At 45.0% G+C, this 18,115-nt stretch overlaps 1 protein-coding gene across 1 annotated transcript in view; it reads left to right on the top strand.

The window, feature by feature from the left end:
- Positions 1-563: 563 nt before the first annotated feature.
- PAK2 (p21 (RAC1) activated kinase 2) overlaps positions 564-18,115 on the top strand; it is a 42,984-nt gene continuing 25,432 nt past the window's right edge. Inside the window, exon 1 of the mRNA XM_084212627.1 lies at positions 564-704. The gene's annotated coding sequence lies outside the window, so the exon portion shown is untranslated. The remainder of the gene's footprint in view (positions 705-18,115) is intronic.

Raw genomic sequence — 18,115 nt, forward strand, 5'->3', positions numbered from 1 at the left:
CAACCAATACTATTTGTAATGTATTTTATATGTATTATATAATAAAGATGATGACACTTATATATATAATAAATTTTTATATTTATATATATGTATATGTGTATAATATATATTATGCATAACCTTCATTATATATAATAGATATTGTATATTAAATAACATATATACATTAAAAAGAAGTATTTCATAGATCATATATATATTTTTTTTTTTAATGTTGTTAGGCTCTCTTCTTTTTCTCTGACCCTGGTCCAGAGAAATATAACACTTTTTAATATATATTTTAAAAATATATAAAGAACCGATATATATTTATATACTTTAAAATAAATATTTATATAAAAATTTATTTATATAAATTTATTGTTATATATTTTTATAGAAATATATCTATTTATAAATAAATGCTGGGGGTAGTTTATAGATAGAGAAGACGTTCCCCGCCAGCCAGGAGCGGACTACAACTCCCGTCATGCCTCGCGGTGCCTCAGCTTCCGGCGCACGGCGGGCGGTGCCCCCGCGGCAATGCTCCGCCCCGCCCCCGCCCCCGCGGGCTGTGGCCACGCGCGGCGGTTCCGCTTCCCCTCCGGCCCCGCCGCCGCCGCCCCGCCGGCTCCCGGTCCCGCCGCCGCCGCCCTGCTCAGCCCCGCTCCGTCCGCCCTTCCGTCCGTCCGTCCGCCGAGGCGGCGGCGCCGCCCCACCCGGTGAGTCCGCTCACACCTGCCGGCCGCGCCCCCCGCCCTTTGTGCGGCCCCGGCCGGGCCGGGCCTGCGGCGGGCGCGCCCGGGCCGCGGATCGCCCCTCGCTCCTTCCCCCGCTCTGCCCCCGCTCTCTCCGGCCCGGCCCCGCTGCCCCCGCCCGCCCCGGCCGCGGCCCCGCTGCTCGGCCCCGCTTCCTGCGGGCCCCGGCGGCCCCGCCTCGGCCCCCGCCCCCGGGAGCGGCGCGCCGGGCGCTGCGGGCAGCGGGGCGAGCTCCGGGAGCGGCGGGGGCAGCGCGGCTCCGGGGCCCCGCCGGGAGTCGCCGCGCTCCGGGCCCCGCGCTGTCAGAGCCCGCCGGCCCCCGTGCTGCGGGCCCGCGGCTCTCCGTCCCTGCGAAAGCTGCTGCTGCTCCCTGTGCTCCTGCCTGCTCTCCGCGGCTGCTTTTTGTGTTTCTGCCGTGAAAGCCAAGCAGGACGGGTTAGAGTCACAGAAATGCAGCTTGGTTGGTGTTGGAAGGAACCCTAAAGCCCATCCATTTCCACCTCCTGCCAGCGGCAGGGACACCTTCCACTATCCCAGGGTGCTCCAAGCCCTGTCCAGCCTGGCCTTGGACACTGCCAGGGGTCCAGGGGCAGCCACAGCTTCTCTGGACAGCTGTGCCAGCATCCTCACAGAGAACAAATTCTTGCTAATATCTGATCTAAATGTACTCACAGTAGGTTAACAGCAGTGGGGAGCCAGGAGAGTAAAGCTGGATGTAGCCTGGTCCATGTGGCAAGTGCCCAAAGGCTGATTTGGGAGCAGAGAATTCATCTGCTGCTTTCGAGGAGCAAGGCTGTGCTTTGCTGTAGCCAAAATAAACCAGTTCACCAGCTGCCCTACGGCCAGCAATGTCTGGATATGGAATATAAACATTGCTCTGGATGTCCTGCAGTAGTAGCTGTGTTAGGTGCAATTCAGACGTGGTATATTGTGAAGTTTTTATTGTTTCTGTTTTTCTCAGGTTTTGCCTTTTTTTTGGGTGTTTTTATAATACTTCAAAAAGCAATGCCTCCTCAGGAGAGTCTGGGATTTGCTTTGCAGTTGGAGTGCCCTCATAATGTGAGTCCTGGGGTGGTATCTCCTTAAAAAAACTGGGATTAGCTACTTTGTGCTTCAGTTTGTTCATTTTAGAGACAATAGTAATTAAATTTACAGGGATATTGTGGAGGCTGGTTAAAGCATATGTTACCAGGGAACTGGCTGGTCAGTACAGACTGAAATAAAATAGAAGGAAATTAGAAATAGAAAAATGCAAAGTTGCTTTTTTACGAGCTTTTGAGTAGAATCTTTGAGATAGTAAACAAAATGCTCTGGGTAATGTATTTTAGAAGCAGGAAAAGCCTCACTCTAAAGTTCACTGGTTGGATTTTGCAGTTCTGGAGGGCAGAACAGAAATGCTTGAGGGAGAGTACCTTGGATTTTCTGAGCTAAGTTGCAAATGGAATTTGGCTGGTCTTTGTACAGAGGTGGTTGTTAAAAACACCAGGCTGTTAACTGTGGAGTATTGGCTCTGTCTGTATATTTTGCACTTTTTTTTCACCACAGAGCTTATTCAGTGCATCTGAGGCTTGTGCTCTGCTGGGCAGCTGCTTGTCAGAGGCAGATTTACTGGGATGAAATTTGTGCTGGGATACATCTTGGACCTTTGACCAACAATGGGAGTTTATTCTTGCAGGCACCTGCTGGTGCTCCTTCTCTGGGCTGGAGGCTGGGCTAGGTGGGTGGATGCTTCAGCCACATAAGGCAGCTCCAATCTTGGGCACATTTTAAATTAATACCCTTTTAAAATCCCAAGTTTTAAAACTTGGTTTGTTGTTGGTCAACATTCTGGTTGTGTTTAAAGGGGGAAATTATTCAAGCACCTTTGGTTTCAAAATAACTTCATAATTAAGGGTATTGGTTGGTGCTGCAGTTTTGGTTTTGTTCTTGTGTCAAGAAAAGCTGTAGGGACCCCAGTGTAGGTCTGTGTGTTATTAGTAAGATTCTTCTGCTTCAGAGCCCTCACATCTGTCTTGGGTTGGTTTTGTTTGGGTTTTCCCTGCTTTTATCTGTTCGTGCATGAGGAGGTTTCTGTGCTCTGAGGTTTGTGCCAGTGTTTTCTGGTCGCTCCCAACACACACAGTTCCCGAGTGCCTGTGAAGCAGCTCTTTGTTCTGCAAACAAGCCCCAGTCACAGCGGCTGCTCCGGGTGGCCCGGCCCAGGGACAGCACCAGCACAGCTCCCAGTCCTGCCTCCCACACCGGGACAGGCTTTGGGAGGGAGCTCAGCCTCCCAGGCATCCCTGGGGAGGTGGAAGCAGAGGGCTGGTGCTGGGGAGAGCCAGGGGAAGGAGGGGACATGAGCAGCTAGGCACCTGCAGTGGGTTACACTCATCCTGGCCACTGCTGGCAGCTGGGAAGAGGCAGAAGTGAGGTGGTGGGGGAGCTTTGCCTTCTTTTCCTGGAAGGAGGAGCTGGGATTGATTCAGCAAGGCCTGGACCATGCTCCATTTTCAGTTTCCTTACAGGCACCTCCTTCCTAAATCTGAATTCACAGAATCACCAGGATGGAAGAGACCTTCAAGACCATGGAGTCCAACCCAGCCCCAGCCCCTCAACTCAACCCTGGCACCCAGTGCCACATCCAGGCTTTGTTAAACACACCCAGGGATGGGGACTCCACCACCTCCCTGGACAGCCATTCCAGAGCTTTATCACCTTTCTGTAAAAAACTCTTTCCTAATAGCCAACCTCAATTTCCCTTGGCACAGCTGGAGGCTGTGTGCTCTGGTTGTGTCAGTGCTGCTGGAGAAAGAGCCCAGCCCCAGCTGAGCACAGGCACCTTTCAGGAGCTGTGCAGAGTGATGAGGGCACCCCTGAGTCCTTTTCTCTGAACAAAATGTGTCTGGCCCTGGGCTTGGAGGGCACAATGTCCTCTGGGAGAGGTTTTTGTGCCAGCCAGGCACCGAACGTTTGCAGGTGCCACTTGCCCTCCCAGCAGGGATAACCAGCCAGCTGGGTGCCAGGCTGAGCTGCCAGGCTGGCTCCAAGGAAGGATAAAAGTCCAATTAATGCCGAGCTGGATTGGTTCTGCCTCTTGGCAAGGGCAGTGTGACCGTTGGAGGAGCAGCATCTCCTGCCAGCTCTCAGGAGGAGGTGGGGAAGAGAGGAGTCCAGAGTTCTCACCTGGGGGCAAAGGACGAGAAGCCCTTGGGCAGGGCACTGGTTCATTTTAGCAAGGAAACTCTGCAGTGTTCCCTGGAGGCCTCAGGATTCTTATCGCGCTCTGCTTTTCTGTGTCTCGAGCTTGATAAGACTTTTGAAAGCTCTAATTTGCATTTAAATGCAGGTGGTAAGAGGTAATAGACGCTTTCGGGTGAGAAGAAATCTCCTAGTGACCCACTAGGTGTGAAGTGCAAATGGAGCTTAGTTCAAGCCTTATTTCACTATTCAGGGTTTGTGAGAACTCAGAGCATAATTTTACCTAAAGCTGTTAAAAGTTGTTTCCTTTAAAGGGAAAATACTTCAGTGTTTGTGTTTTGACTGATGTAGTGTCACTGCGAGCTGGAAATGCTGGTTTTGATCCTCCTTCTCTATCTGACTTGCTGGTTTTTTTAAGTGGATCATTCTTAATGTTTTCTCAGCTTCTTTCTGTTTTCTCAGCTGGAAATGGGGATTAACCAGGCTTTGAAAATGTCTCACCTGGCAGGCAGGGATGTGAGTGTTAAGAAGATGATTTAAAACTGAGTTTCAGTTTTTCTGTTGGGATAAATTTTGATTAGATACATTGTGAATTCATAGTAGGAATTCCTCGTGCTCTCTAAAGGTTACAGTACGCTGAAATGCTCCAAAAGTTGGTGAGGCAGCTCTTTACCTTCAGGCAAAACGAGTAGATTTTGACATTTTCAGATGGATATATCTAATTTCTCTTTCTGAATTCGAAAATGCTTTTAAAAATCTTCAGCTTCTAATGATGTATTGGTGCTTAAAATTGTTCGAATGAATACATTTTACTAGGGAAATACAGTATTTTTAATAGTCATGGAAATAATGGGGACTTTGTATAATTTACAGATCATTGTTTCCCAAAAGATCTGAACCCAGCACTGGTGTTGGTGTAGCCCAAAGCTGAGTGATATTTGCACCTTAGGTCGGGGCTGTTCTCTCAGCTAATTAGCAAAAGTTGTTTAATATCTTGAAAGGAGTTACTTTGATAAGAAAAGTTTGATTATTTTTAATTCTGCAGTTTGATTTAACACAGAAGGAGCTGTGGGAAGGAGCCAGCATACTGGGGCAGTGGTGAGTGTGCTTTAAGTGGTGCTCAGTGTTCAGAGAGGGATTTAACATCATGTGAATCAGAGTGAGGGCAGTTGGCAGGTGTAGTAAGGAATGGAAATAACACTGAAAAGTTTTTCCAGTTCAACTTCAACTTTTTTTTTTTTTTTCCCCCTAAAGTTTTCTGCTTCCTGTTTTAGGTGCTGGATGTTTGACTCAGTGTGTACCCACTGTCAGCTTTCCCACAGCTTCTTTAACGAGTAAAATTAGAGTTATCTGATTGTGTGGGGTTTATTTTAGAAATGGGGTGTTTCCTACTCTATGCATTAGTTTACTGTCATTTTAGAACTGCTTTAGCTTGCAGAGGTGTCTCCTAGACAAGAGCAAGAAAAAACTGCTTCTGGAAGATGCTTTTTAAAGTCACCTTTGAATATTGAACCCATTTCCTTTTGAAAAGGTCTCCAGTAAAGTGAGAACCTGGAAGGATGACAGTATCTTTCCCTTAAGCTTGTCTGCAGCAAAAGGCTGTTTAAAGGGATCTGGGGATTTGGGCTCCAGGCAGGACCTGGCTGGGCAGATTCTTGTGGAAATAGCTCATTGGCAGGGGCTTCAGCTTGTGAATTATCTGCTTTACTGTGAAATAACCAAAATAATAAAATAAACCCAAATAAAATAAAAATATATTAATGTTTGAAAGCGAGCAACTTTTAAAATTCAAAACCATTGCTTAAAAGCTAAAGTTGGTATTTTCTACATGTGTTAAATAAGCTGAGTGATTGAGATTTTACCAGGACATTAAATCCACCTGCTGGTATAAATTTTGACAAAAATACGTGACCATGAATTTGTTACTTGGGGCCACCTGGGCAGGTGGCACCAGCCACAGTTTGGGTTTTGCCCTCCCCTGGCCCCAAACCAGTTATTCCAGTCATCCCAAAGTCCCTCTGTGGGAATTGACTGCTGGAAAAGGAATCCCTGATGTCAAACTTGGCTTGGGAATGTTGCTGAGTGATCTGACACTAATGCTCTGTAACAACCTGGGAATGTGTCTGGATTTTCTGCTCCTCCTGCCTTTTTCACGTGTTTGCTGAGCTTTTGGGAATGCTGCTTTAGATCAAACACACAAAAACGAGCAGGATCTCACAAAATACTGCCATCGTTTTCTGTGGCATAGCAAATAGGTCCCTAATGTTGTTAAATGATTTTTGGCTTTGAAACAGCCTTTTAGTTCCAATGTGTGAAGTGCTAGCTGTCACTGCTATAAAAATAAATTATGTGAAATCTTTGATTTGTCAGAGCTGGGGCATTATCACCAAGTGTGAAATACTTTCTGCTTCTACCCCTTCAGTGGAAAAAGCAAAGAGAAGAGGGAAGTCGGGATTTTCAAAGCTCTTTAGCAGCAAGAACAGTTAATTTTAATCTGATGCCAACGTGCTAAGGCTCTTTGATAGCAGTGCCCAAGCTTAGGAATTAATTCTTTGTAGTGGAGAGAGCCTTGACTGCTGCAGCCAGGAAGTTCAGGCAAGTACCTCCTCCTGATTTTTGGGATGAGGTTATTTTACAGTAACCAAAGTATGTGTTGGCTGAGGACTCGTTGCTTTTTCTTTTCAGCCCTTTTGGGCCTATTTACAGGGATTTTATATTTTTATAGATATATTTTTAGAGGGAATTGGTTTTGAGATTTTTAGTTGTAGATTATTTTCCCAGGTAGCTGCTGGAAATGAAAAATAAAAATTCAGGATAGTTCAGTAGAGCTGGTTTGGGTGGTTTCTTCACAAGCAGGGCTGTGTGTTTTAATGTGTGGTTGTGATGTCTTTTATTTCCTTGTTCATTAATAATTATTCCATTGTAAAATATTTTACTTCTGAGAGGCATAATTCTCATTCTCCTTGGCTTGTTGTGTGCATGCTGGAAAGTCTTTTTGCAGCACAAGGAAATGTACTCAGTCTTGGTAAACCTGGATGGAGTTTTGCTGTGGAAAGTTAAGAAGTTAAGATTTCTGGTCAACCTATACATCCACATCAATCTGACTACAACTTGGAACAGCTCATATAATAAAGTTTTAGTGTCTTAAAAGAAATAGAATGAAGAGTTAGGGAATTAACTGAAAGAATGAAGGATAAGTGAAAATATTGAGATGAAATGATTTTTAATTTGGTTTAATTTGTGATAATGATGACTGTTATTTTTACCAACACCATCAGGATTTAAATGACTTTTTTTTTTTTTTTTTCTTTTTTTTCACCCCCTGGTTGCTGCTAAGAGACACTTGTCAGACACATGGCTGGCACTGAGTTTTATCTTGTAACACTTTGGGCAGGGCTCCTTGGAGATCTTTCTTGCTCTGGGATTGAAGATCTTTGGCTGTAAGTCTTTGGCAGCACCTTTGTGCCTGCTTGTGCTTGGCTGAGAGACTGATGGTGGATGCACTTCACTTCCTCAGCACTTCTGAAGCCCATGGACCAAAGTGAGAGGCAGCTTTCTAAATTTAAACACATCTGAACTGGAGAATTCTTTGTTTCCAGGATCTTGGTCAAGATTTGAAGTAAATGTGACTTTCATTCCACGCTGCTCTGCTTAACAAGAGTGACCATGTATCCTGCACTGCTGAAGCAGTTTTTGCTGCCCAACCCTGAAGGGTTTTGTCAAATAACTTGTCAATAATCCTCAGCACTTGGGGTCTTTATTTCCCTTTCTCTTGGCCGTGATTTTAATTTCCTAAATGAGATGAGGATGCCATCAGTGCTTTCTTTTGGGTTCTCACTCCTCTGCTGCTCTCTGTTCTCACACACACCTGGTTGTAGAATCCCAGGATGGTTTGGGTTGGAAGGGACCTTAAAGCCCATCCAGTCCCACCCCTGCCATGTGCAGGGACACTTCCCAGTGCCCCAGGTTGCTCCCAGCCCTGTCCAACCTGGCCTTGGACACTTCCAGGGGGATGGGGCAGCCACAGCTGGTTGGCAGTGGATGATGGGTCATTCCCCAGTGAGCAGAGTGGGACAAGCTGGTGGCAGGGGGCTGCTCTGTGGGCTCTATTTTTGCTGCCAAGTTTAATAGAGATCTTTATCTCTTGTTTTACTCTATTGAAATGGCTTACTGAAATTTGCTTCCTGTTTTCTTAACAATTGAAAGGACCTGAGAAAATTTTCCTTTAGATGACAAACTCTTGGAAAGCTGACCACTTTTAAAGAGATGACCTTCTTCCTTAGTTACAATAAAATTTATTAAGACAATAATTTATTTAATTAAAAAATATAAGCATTTGGATTTTCATAAACACAGAAAGTGTAAGCCTTCCATGCTCATTTGTTCCAGCAAAAACGTTTTATGATCTTGTTTCTGTGTCCATCCTTGCTGGTAGCAGCTACTGGTACTGTGAATTAAAAAGAGGAAGATTTGAAAGGCATCAAATTGTTGTGCTGGGTGATGTGAGTTGCCCCATGTGGTGATTCCAGTATCATTGGGATGTTACCAGCTTAGTGGGAGGACTCTGTTAAATGGGTTTTTGGAGCTGGGATGTGGCCCAGGATTTTCCTGGGCTGCTATTTGTATTTTTCTGGCTGAAAGAATGGTTTATTAGTGCTGCCTTCCCTCACCCTCCTGTGATGAGGGCTCAGTGAGGCTGGAGGTGAAGGCAGTGCTGTGATGTCTGATGTTTTTCCATAATTATCATCATGCATCCCTTGCAGTGGAATCAGACCCCTCAGATAAGTGCTGTCTCTCTTATTTCTATTTAAATAAACAGCTCTAGTTTGGAATTGGGGTGGTGTCTGTGTGTGAGGACATCATGGGCAGACACCTCAGTGTTGTCACCTCACTGAGTTTGTGTTCTGTGGCTGTCAGACATTGGTCTTGGAGGTCTGTTTTACACTAATCTCACCCTCACAAACATCTTCATCTGCTTTAGAATTGCACAGTTGTTACTGGGGCAAGAGAATAAGGTAGAGCAAGGTCTGAGAGCTGCATTCTTTTGGTGTGTAAATGCCTGAGTCTCATGAAAATGCATTTTCTGGAGCTTTACTCCTGCTCTGTCATATTTCACTGAAATCTTCTAATTCTGCCTATAGGAATGGCATTCATTGTTTAATGAACAGGCACAGTTACCTGTGCTTATGTGTTAAACTCAGAATTTGCACAACAATATCAGTAGATTTTTTTTCAAGTCTTTTGCAGCTTTCTAAGTGCAGTATTATGTTTTGTCAACTGTTTCAATATTATTTTAACTTGACAGCTTCCTTTGGAAGCTCTTCAGATTCCCAGGGTGCTGGTTGTAGTTTTCATAGGCCTTCTGTCTATTCAATTGGTGACTGTGTTCTTAATTTTGTATTTTTATTTTTTAAAAAGTATTTCATTCTTGAGGTGTACACTAAATTTTTGTGGCTGTGGTGCTACTGCATCCTATATAAACAGGATAGTAACTCCCTCAAAGTGTACTAATATTGGTGGGATGTATTAAATCACTTTGAAAATTCAATTTGTTTCACCACTCACAGTTGGTGTTTAAAGCATTGTACATTTATTAAATATCTGTGTTTAGGGCATTTTTATTATATATTTGATTTGCAAATTGTAAGTAGTGTATGGGGTACTCATATTAACACAAATGTTGGGTCTTTTCATATTTTTTCCCTACTTACTGGCTTCTGTACTTGTCCTGTAGGCTTGACAAAAATCAATTTCCACATCAGCATAAGAATTATTTATATATTTTGAATTATGATGTAGTTTCAGGCTTTTTCTGGCTGCTTAATATATTTTGATGTGTAGCCTGTGTACAGTTCTAGTTGATTTGGATTATTTTTCTTTGGCATTTCAGATAAAAACCTGTTTATAGGCTAGAAGAGTGAGAGAGGTAGTTTTGCTAGGAATGACTTAAAAAAGAAAAATCAGAAAGTTAGTTTAAAAACTCATTCTGGCAGCCAGCATTTTAAATGGAAATGGTTATTTCCAGTGTCCAAATGAGTGCTCTGGCTCCCTGAAAGGCACACAAGGACATTCCCCCAAATTTCAGGGAATTTGCTGCATTAAGCTGTAAGTGAATGTGTTGCTTATATGTGTGTAAGTAATTTTAAAGTAGAAAATCTGTAAGAGCACACAAGGAAAACTCTGGCAGTGTCACAACAGGAGTACTGGGGTGTGAACTGCAGCGAGGGATTTCCAGAACACCTATGCCTTGCTCATTTTCCCCCCTTTTTAAGGAAAACATGATTACAATGTTTAGTTTTTCTATTGAGGAATTCAGGTCTAATGTTCAAGATTTGTATCTGAGTATTCAGGATAATTTGAATTTGTGGCAGCTGTGCTTTGTACTTTTTGTTATTTTTATTTTGTCTTGAAATAATGAGGAAGGGGTTGCCTGGGGTCCTCTGCACTGGCTGCAGAATTGGTTGTAAACCTCATCTAGGTACTTCACCTCTCCTAATAGACCTAAATATGCCAAGAAAAAACAAAATAAGGGGTTGTAACGTTGTATGAGATCTGTAAACTTCAAACCTCACTGGTGTAATGAAGATGTGTTTCAGGCAGTCCTGAAACACTGGTGCAGGAGTGTGAGCACACCAAGCTCTGCCAGTATTTGAGTAAGATCTGATTTCATCTTGAGCTGCCGTTGGCAGGGAAATATTGGGATGATCCTTCCTGTGTTGCATTCTCATTTAATGAAAAGATCCCACTGGGAATATTGCATCCAGCTCCACAGTCCTCAGCAGAAGAAACATGGACCTGTTCAAGTAAGTCCAGAGGAGACTGTGGAGATGCTCCAGGGGCTGGAGCTTCTCTGCTCTAGGCTGGGAGAGGAGGGGATCTCCAGCCTGGAGGAGGGAAAGCTCCAGGAAAGACCCTCCAGTGCCTAAAGAGGCATTATAAAAAACAGGGAGAGGCTTTTTACACAGTACAGTGGGGAATGGTTTTAGAATTAAAGAGGGCAGATTTGGATGGCATGCTGCAAAGAAGTTCTTCCTTGGGAGGGTGCTGAGGCCCTGGCACAGGGTGCCCAGAGAAGCTGTGGCTGCCCCTGGATCCCTGGAAATGTCCAAGGCCAGGCTGGACAGGGCTTGGAGCAACCTAAGGTGTCCCTGCCCATGGCAGGGGGTAGAATGAGCTGAGGTTTATGGTCCCTTCCACAAACAGCTGTCAGCAGTGAAGTTCCTGGTGCAGAAGTGGGATGCTGCAGGGAACCTGTAGAAGTTTCCATGTGTGAAGAAGCCAGTGTAGTCTGTTGTGACACAAATGGAATAAAGCTCTCCCAGGAGAAATGGTCTCTAGGTTCTGTGTGGTGCTGCTGGAATACACTTGGGAAATGAGCTGAGTCCACCAGAGCCATCTCTGGAGGGGATTTGTTTTTGCCATGCTCAAGTGCTTTTGGTATTTTCACCTCCTGCCTTTGATTTCTTGAAGCCTTTGCTCTCTCTCTGCTGGGTTTGTGTCCAGTGTGGCTATGAGAAAGGAAGCACCTTGAGCTTGTGTGGTGCAGGGGTTTCAGCAAACTGCTGAACCTTTCCCAGGGGCTGTGGCTGTGTGGTCAGCACCTGTGCTGGTGTCCCTTGGCATTTCCCCCTGTGGCATTTTGTGGCAGGTTGGCATTCCTGTGAGAAGAAAGGAGGTTTGGCCCCAGGACTGCTGTGCAGAGCTGAAGTTCCCAGTATCCTCTGGTTACTGTGGTTGGAGCAGGCCTTGGGCAGCCACTAGAGAGAAACAAAGAGCTCTATTCTGAGTGCCTGTGAAAAAAGAGAGCTCTTCTGGAGGGACATGTTTCATCTTTACCCTTTGTCTTCTCCCTTATTATTCCTTTTTCCCTTAGCTGACATTTGACAGCTCTTCCAATGTGATGAGGGAGTACCAGATCCCTTAACCTTGGATTCTTTCTGCTTTTGCCACCCTCATAAACACCTCATGCTATCTCTTCTTTTTCCACTTACCTCTAATCTGGATGGGGAAGCCATGGCCTTGTCTTACCATTGCCCAATAATATTTCTGGTAGTTAAAAAAAAAGCTTAAAAAAGCACTTTCGTTCTGTGTTGGCATTACTGGTAACCCTTCTGCACTTTGCCAGCAGCCTGAGGTTTTTAGAGCTCTGTTGCATGGTGAATCTCCAGATTAAAGAGCTGGGAATGCTTTTATTAACACAGAAATGTCCCAAGCTGTACAGGTGCCTCATGCAGGGCAGCCTTTAGTCAAATAACTTTTGCTCTGGAATGTGTGGTCCCTCCCTGCCTCTAAATGTCAGCTTTAATTAAGAGAGAATCTCAACAATGAGATGCAAACTTTTTTTTTAAATTATTTTTTTTTTATTTTCTTGTAAACTTTCCATAGTTGCCCTTTCCCCTATTCTCCTTTGATCTTTAGAAAACCTCAGCTATAAAAATAAAGGCTGAAAAGCGTCTGCTAGGTGGTGAAATATGAGTAAGCACAAACACCCCCGACTCGACTCAGGGATTTGCATGCGCTGCGCCCGCCGCCGGCTGCCTCGTCTGCCTTTAGTTGACTCAGGATTTTCAGCAGGCACAAGAAGGATAATTTCCTTGTTCGTTGCTGAACAGGCTGGTTCAAACACCTTGGAGCACGTGTTATCACCGTGCATCTCTGCACCATGGTTCCTTGAAGGAAATCTCTGGCTGCAGGCTGGATAAAAGGGAGCGTGGCCTGAATTTGGTGGGTAGGCGGCAAATCACTCCCCAGCCCTGCGGCAGAGGCTGGGAATGGATCCCTCGGATCCCTCTTGGTTTCATTCCTCCTCCACCACGCTCCTCAAACCTCTGTGTTCCTGCAAGAGCTGCCTCAGAGAAAGGTGGGGATAGGACTTTGTGGCCATCAGCGCATCCCTCTGGCTTGTTTCTGTGCGCTGCTCTCATCAGCTGCCTTCCAAAGTGAGCTTTCCTGCCAAACTTAGGGGAAATGGGAAATCAGGGCAGTCAAAGTCACTGCTGTGTCCCATCTGGTGCTGTCACCTGTGGTGTTTGAGGTCTTTCAGAGGCAATAAAGCAGAGAAGAGGTTCCTGGTTTGCTGGTGGTGAAATGCCACCACAGTTCAGCAGAGCCACATTTATTTCATGAAGCAGAAGTGATGACTCGGGTGGCTGTTGAGTGCTCTGCAGGGTTCAAGGGACAAAGTGAAGATGAATCACAGCTTACAGGTGGCCCCAGTGTTCAGTGAGCCAAATATTGTTAATTTGCTTAAATTTGCTATTACTAATAGCTAATAACTTACTGGTTTTCATCAGGACATTTGCACATCTGGGCCAACTCAGATTTTCCCTGTTTATTTTTTTCAGCCATGATCCTCCTCAAAAGATTGAGATCCCTTTTTGATTTCAAAAATGACATTTTTCCAGCCCAGTTGCTCATTTTAGGTGCAAGACTTTGCACATCTGCTCAGTGCCTTACAGAGTCGATAATTGCTTCAGGTTGTAATGGACTTTGGCAGTGGGTTTGAAGAATATTTTCCTTTAGGAAACCTTAGGAACCCTTTCAAATACCCCTCAATACACATTTGTCTTGTGTAACTCAGTTCATGGTAAGCACATTTATTACAGTTTTGGCTATTCCTTCTTCTGTGCTAATTTCCTCTCCACTTTTTTTATTCCTGCCACTCAACTGTGATTTTTATCTTCTTTTTTTCCCCTAAATCTCTTTTATCACTTAGAATTAACAGTTGTTTGTGCTGTGTTTTCCTTCTGTTTGTGTGACTCAGCAAAAATCGTAAGGAAATCAATGGGTTGGAAAAAGAGAAATTGGAAAGTATTTAGCTGGGTATGTTCTGTGTGTCATCCAGTTGGATTTTACCAAGTCAGGCTGAGGTTGTCCTAGACCCTCATTAATGAGTGAGAATATTAAGTGTTTCCTTTGCCACTTGTAGCAGTAAAGCGAAGAGGCAAAGAGGGACCTGACCTGTTTATAAACTTCATGGTAGTTGGTTTGGTTACTGTGTCCCTTTGTAAATCTTAATGACAGATTGGTTTGGCTCAGATATTTTTTATTTCTGGGTTTTTTTTTCAGCTGTTCTCTTAACTGCATCATTTGAAGAGCGAGTGTCTTGCCTGTTTGTGGTTGTAAATCTGAGCTTGGTCAGAGTATTTTAGGTCAGAGTATTTTAGGTCAGCGTAGGTTCCTCTGCGCTCCCTATAAAGAAAAGCTAAATAAAAATAACTTGGTTTTCACGGGTGTGTGGTTTGGCATTGACCAAATCCTCTTTTCTGAGACCCCTTAAAGCCGGAAGGAGAGGTTCCAGCCCATCTCATGGAAGTACCTGCTTTTCCAGGGGAGGGCTGGCTCCGAGCGCCGCGCTGGAGCGGCCGCGGCTGTTTGCAATAACCGTAGGTGGAACAGATGATCCCGCTGCCTCTTCCTGGCCACTATCACAGTTACTCTCGTCCGTGCTTTTGCACGAGTCCTCTCTTGGCAGGCAGAAGATCCAGGACTATGTTTGCCAAGTCTTCAAGAAAGCAATTCTTTGTCTGCCTCTGCTGTTTTTTTTTTTTTTTTTGCAGCGTTTTCTCAGTTGAAATGATAAGTATTTTCAGTCTCTGAAGGTAGTCTCATTCTGTTCCAAAAAACTCCTTTTTGGATCTAATTAAATAAATCTCGTGGATCCAAATGCTTCAAGTTGGAAAGGTACACATCCCAAAAGGTTTGTTTTGTTTTTCATGGAGAAGACAGTCTGAGATGTGCTGGTTTTGTGAATTTTTCTGCAGCAGCGAAATAATTTCAAGCTGCTGAGCTGCTGAACTAAGAGGCTGTTAGTGATGGGGCAGGAAGCTGTGGCTAGGTAGCACCATCTGAATAAAAACTTGTCAGAAAGCTGCTTTCTGCTAATCCCTGGGAGGAAGTGAGCTATAATCAGCACTAAGTGAGCTAATCACAGGAAATCTATTGCTCAACAGGAGCCTTTGAAAAAAAAGGAGGGGGGCAGGGAGAAAAGAAGAATACCCATGGAGATTTTTCATTCTGCTTTTGGACACCAAAATCTGTTTGATCTAAGAAAATCGAATATCTGATGAAGTAAGCAGCCCTCCAATCTCCAGTTTTAAACTGCACCTCTTTTCCAGAATAATGAAATATCGAGTCTTCTCTCTTCCAGTGTGGTGATTTTCAGGTATTAGGAGGTGGTGGAGTGGGGAGGCTGTGTTTAAGCGAACTACCAAAACCACTGGAGTCCTGGGGTGGGGATGGGAATGAGTCTCTAGGCATTTTCAGCAAGGATTTTTATAATATAAAGCCAGAGTGGGACATGCCTACCTTAAATCTGCCTTGTCACACCAGTCTTCCCTTGGAGCATCACACACTAGCTCTTGTATTGTTGTTACTGGCTCTGTGCTCCTTTCCACGTGACACCTTCTGCCTTGGAGATTTCTTTCCCGGACACCTCCTTCTCTCTTTTCCTCTGCTCTGCTTGTGGCTGTCTCTGATGCAGTGACAAGTGTGGCCAGTGGCCCCATGAGGCCCCCGGGGCAGTGGTGAAGCTGCTGCCTGGAGATCTGCAGTGGAACCCTGGTGTCCTCTGCAGGGACTGCGCCCAGCAGCAGCCCTTCCTTCATTTTTGGTCTGTTCTCTTTTCTTCAGTTCCTTCTGTCAGGCCACAGACAGTTTTGCTGTGTTGCCTTCAAGCTGTGTGCATGGCCCGAGTGTTTCAGGTGTAATCCTGCAGCTGTAGTGGCACATTAAAAGCAAAGTGGTTGTTTCTTAATGCCTTACTAGCCTCAAATTTGTTACTCCTCCTTTTTGGTCAGTCATACCAAATGGACTTAAATCTGATGTTTGTGCTGCTCCTTCTGTGTTGTGCTGCTGGTAATAAATGAGCTGAGTAATATTTACCTGCAGTGAAGAGGTGAGTTCAGTGTGCAGCTCTCTGAGGCTCCAGTGACAGATTTATTTGGTGTATTTCACTGATTCAGCTTGGCTCCTCAGAGATCAGTGGCAGTGTAAAGCACAGCATTGTGTGCCAGGAGCAGGAATTTAGGGACATGTTATCAAGCAGCTCTAATCTGGATGTGTTTTGTTTTGGTTTCTTTTTCCAAGCAGTAGCTTGATGTAGTTTTGCATTGCATCCCAGGCAGTGAAATACAGGTGCAGCCTAGACTGCTCAAATTCATGAATTTGAAAATCTTAAGAAGACAAATTCAGGTCATTGTGATGTGAGAACTTCCTACACCAGCTGTTTGGTTTGGCACACGGTGCCATCTTCCTACCCCTGCTCAGGGCTTTGTAAGGCTCATGTGTCTGTACTGTAATCTGGATTTAAAACTGAATCTGCTCAAATACAAGTGCTCCAGGGAAAATGTGAGTGTGCACTAATAGCAGATAGCAGAATGATTGACTTCTATTTTGTTTTATTTCCTTTCATCCTTTTATTCAATTTTCCTTTTATTTCCTTTCCTTGTCTGCAAGCAAGCTGGAGAAGAAAAATGTTTGTTTTTTTCCAGAGTCAGGGAGGCTGAAGAGCAGCACAGAGCTTCAGCTGGGATGGGAGTGCGTGTCAGGCTCCATCCCTATCACGAGGGAGCTGGGCTGGCACAAGAGCTGTGCTTAGGAAGTCCTTCAGGAAGCAGCCAGCTTTATGCTCACACAAGGGGAACTGGGGGGGACAAACAACAAAAAAGGGCAAGTCAAAGCCAAAGCTTTCAGACTGATGTGCTGCTGCAGTGTGTGTTTGTCAGCTTTGTGAAAGCACTGCCCCAGCCTCACTTCAGCTTTTACTCACTGGCAGGGTTATATTTCTCTGGGTGTTTTCCCACCAGGGGCAGGGACAGGAATGGCTGTCTCTCTGCTGTGACCTGGCCATGACCTTGGGTTTTGGGGCCCTTTCCATCCCCAAAAGAGGAAAGACAGTGAGCAGCAGGATGTAGATTGTAGAAATGAAACTTGGAGCTTGGGAACATGGTGGGCAGGTCCCTTCAGGGGCTGGGAGGGACAGGAGGTGGGTTCAACCACCCAAGGAACTCCCTGTGCTTGTCTTGCCTCAGCCTCTCTGGGCAAAGGTGGGAAGGTTAATGGTGCTGAGTTAACTGTTGGACTCAATGATCTGATGGGAGAGAGGAGTTGCAGTTGTGAGGAACATGGTTCCAGGTCTCCAGGCATTGGTGGTGAGGGATTTAGGACACCCAGACCCTTCAGGATGTTCACTGCTGCCTCTGCAGAAGAGCACATTTGTTCTTTGGCTGTGTAGGATGGAGAGATCTTAATTCACTGTCCCAGTGCAGGGCAAGAAACCTTTGTCAAAAGGAGGGAGGAGTGTCATGTACTGGGGCTGAGGACTGAGAATCAGAGCCCTGTGGTCACCAGCACTGGCACCTGTGACTGTGTTTTGTGGGTTAAGCAGCAGAACTGTGGGGAGAAAAGCTTTTAGCTTTTTTTGTCTGTCTTTTTCAGAGTGTAATGGGCTGAAGTTGTGTCCTGTGGTGGGACTGAATCTGTCTGAAGGCTGTAGTTAAGTGTTATTTGCAGCTTCTCAGCTCGTCTCTGTGGTTCAATACATTGCTTTCTAGTTCTTGTACTAAATGTAGTGTGAGTAGTGATTGTGGGGGAGCTGCTGATGTGCTTGAATACATTATTATTACTGGCATTTCCTTCACTGGCAAAGATGAAAGTGAATCCCTCTTCCTTGTATTACCTTTAGCATATTTTTGTAGGGCTGCTCAAATTCAGGTTAACTATTTGGGTAAATGTCTTTCAGCCAAGCTAAAAAACCAACCATTACTTGTGTTGTCTGATTGTGTCAGAGAAATACGAGCCTGACATCCCCTTTGCTGGGTTACAGATTCCTGGCAGGCACTGGAAAAAAATTCCCCATGTCTTTGCAATTCCCTGCAAATCAGCAGGGCAGGCAGTGGGTGATGGTGCAGGAGTGATTCCGTCTGGCTGCTGTGATCTGAGCAGGCTCCTTCTCCTCTTTGGAGCTTGAGAAAGCAGAAACAGAGCTTTGGAGGGTATTTACACTCTTCTTTTAAATTTCTTTTTTCCTTTTTTCAGTCCCTGCTCCAGTCATTCCCTATAATGCCAAACCTATGTAGCCATTTCCAAAAACTTCCTGACACTGTGGAAGCATTCCTTGCGTGATGAAGGCAGGATAAGGATAAAGGAGAGGGGAACTGCTCTCTTCTTCAGCTGAGTGCAGAAGAAAGAGGCCT

This window comes from Fringilla coelebs, assembly GCF_963513975.1.
Source record: "Fringilla coelebs genome assembly, chromosome: 10".
Lineage (NCBI taxonomy): Eukaryota > Metazoa > Chordata > Aves > Passeriformes > Fringillidae > Fringilla > Fringilla coelebs.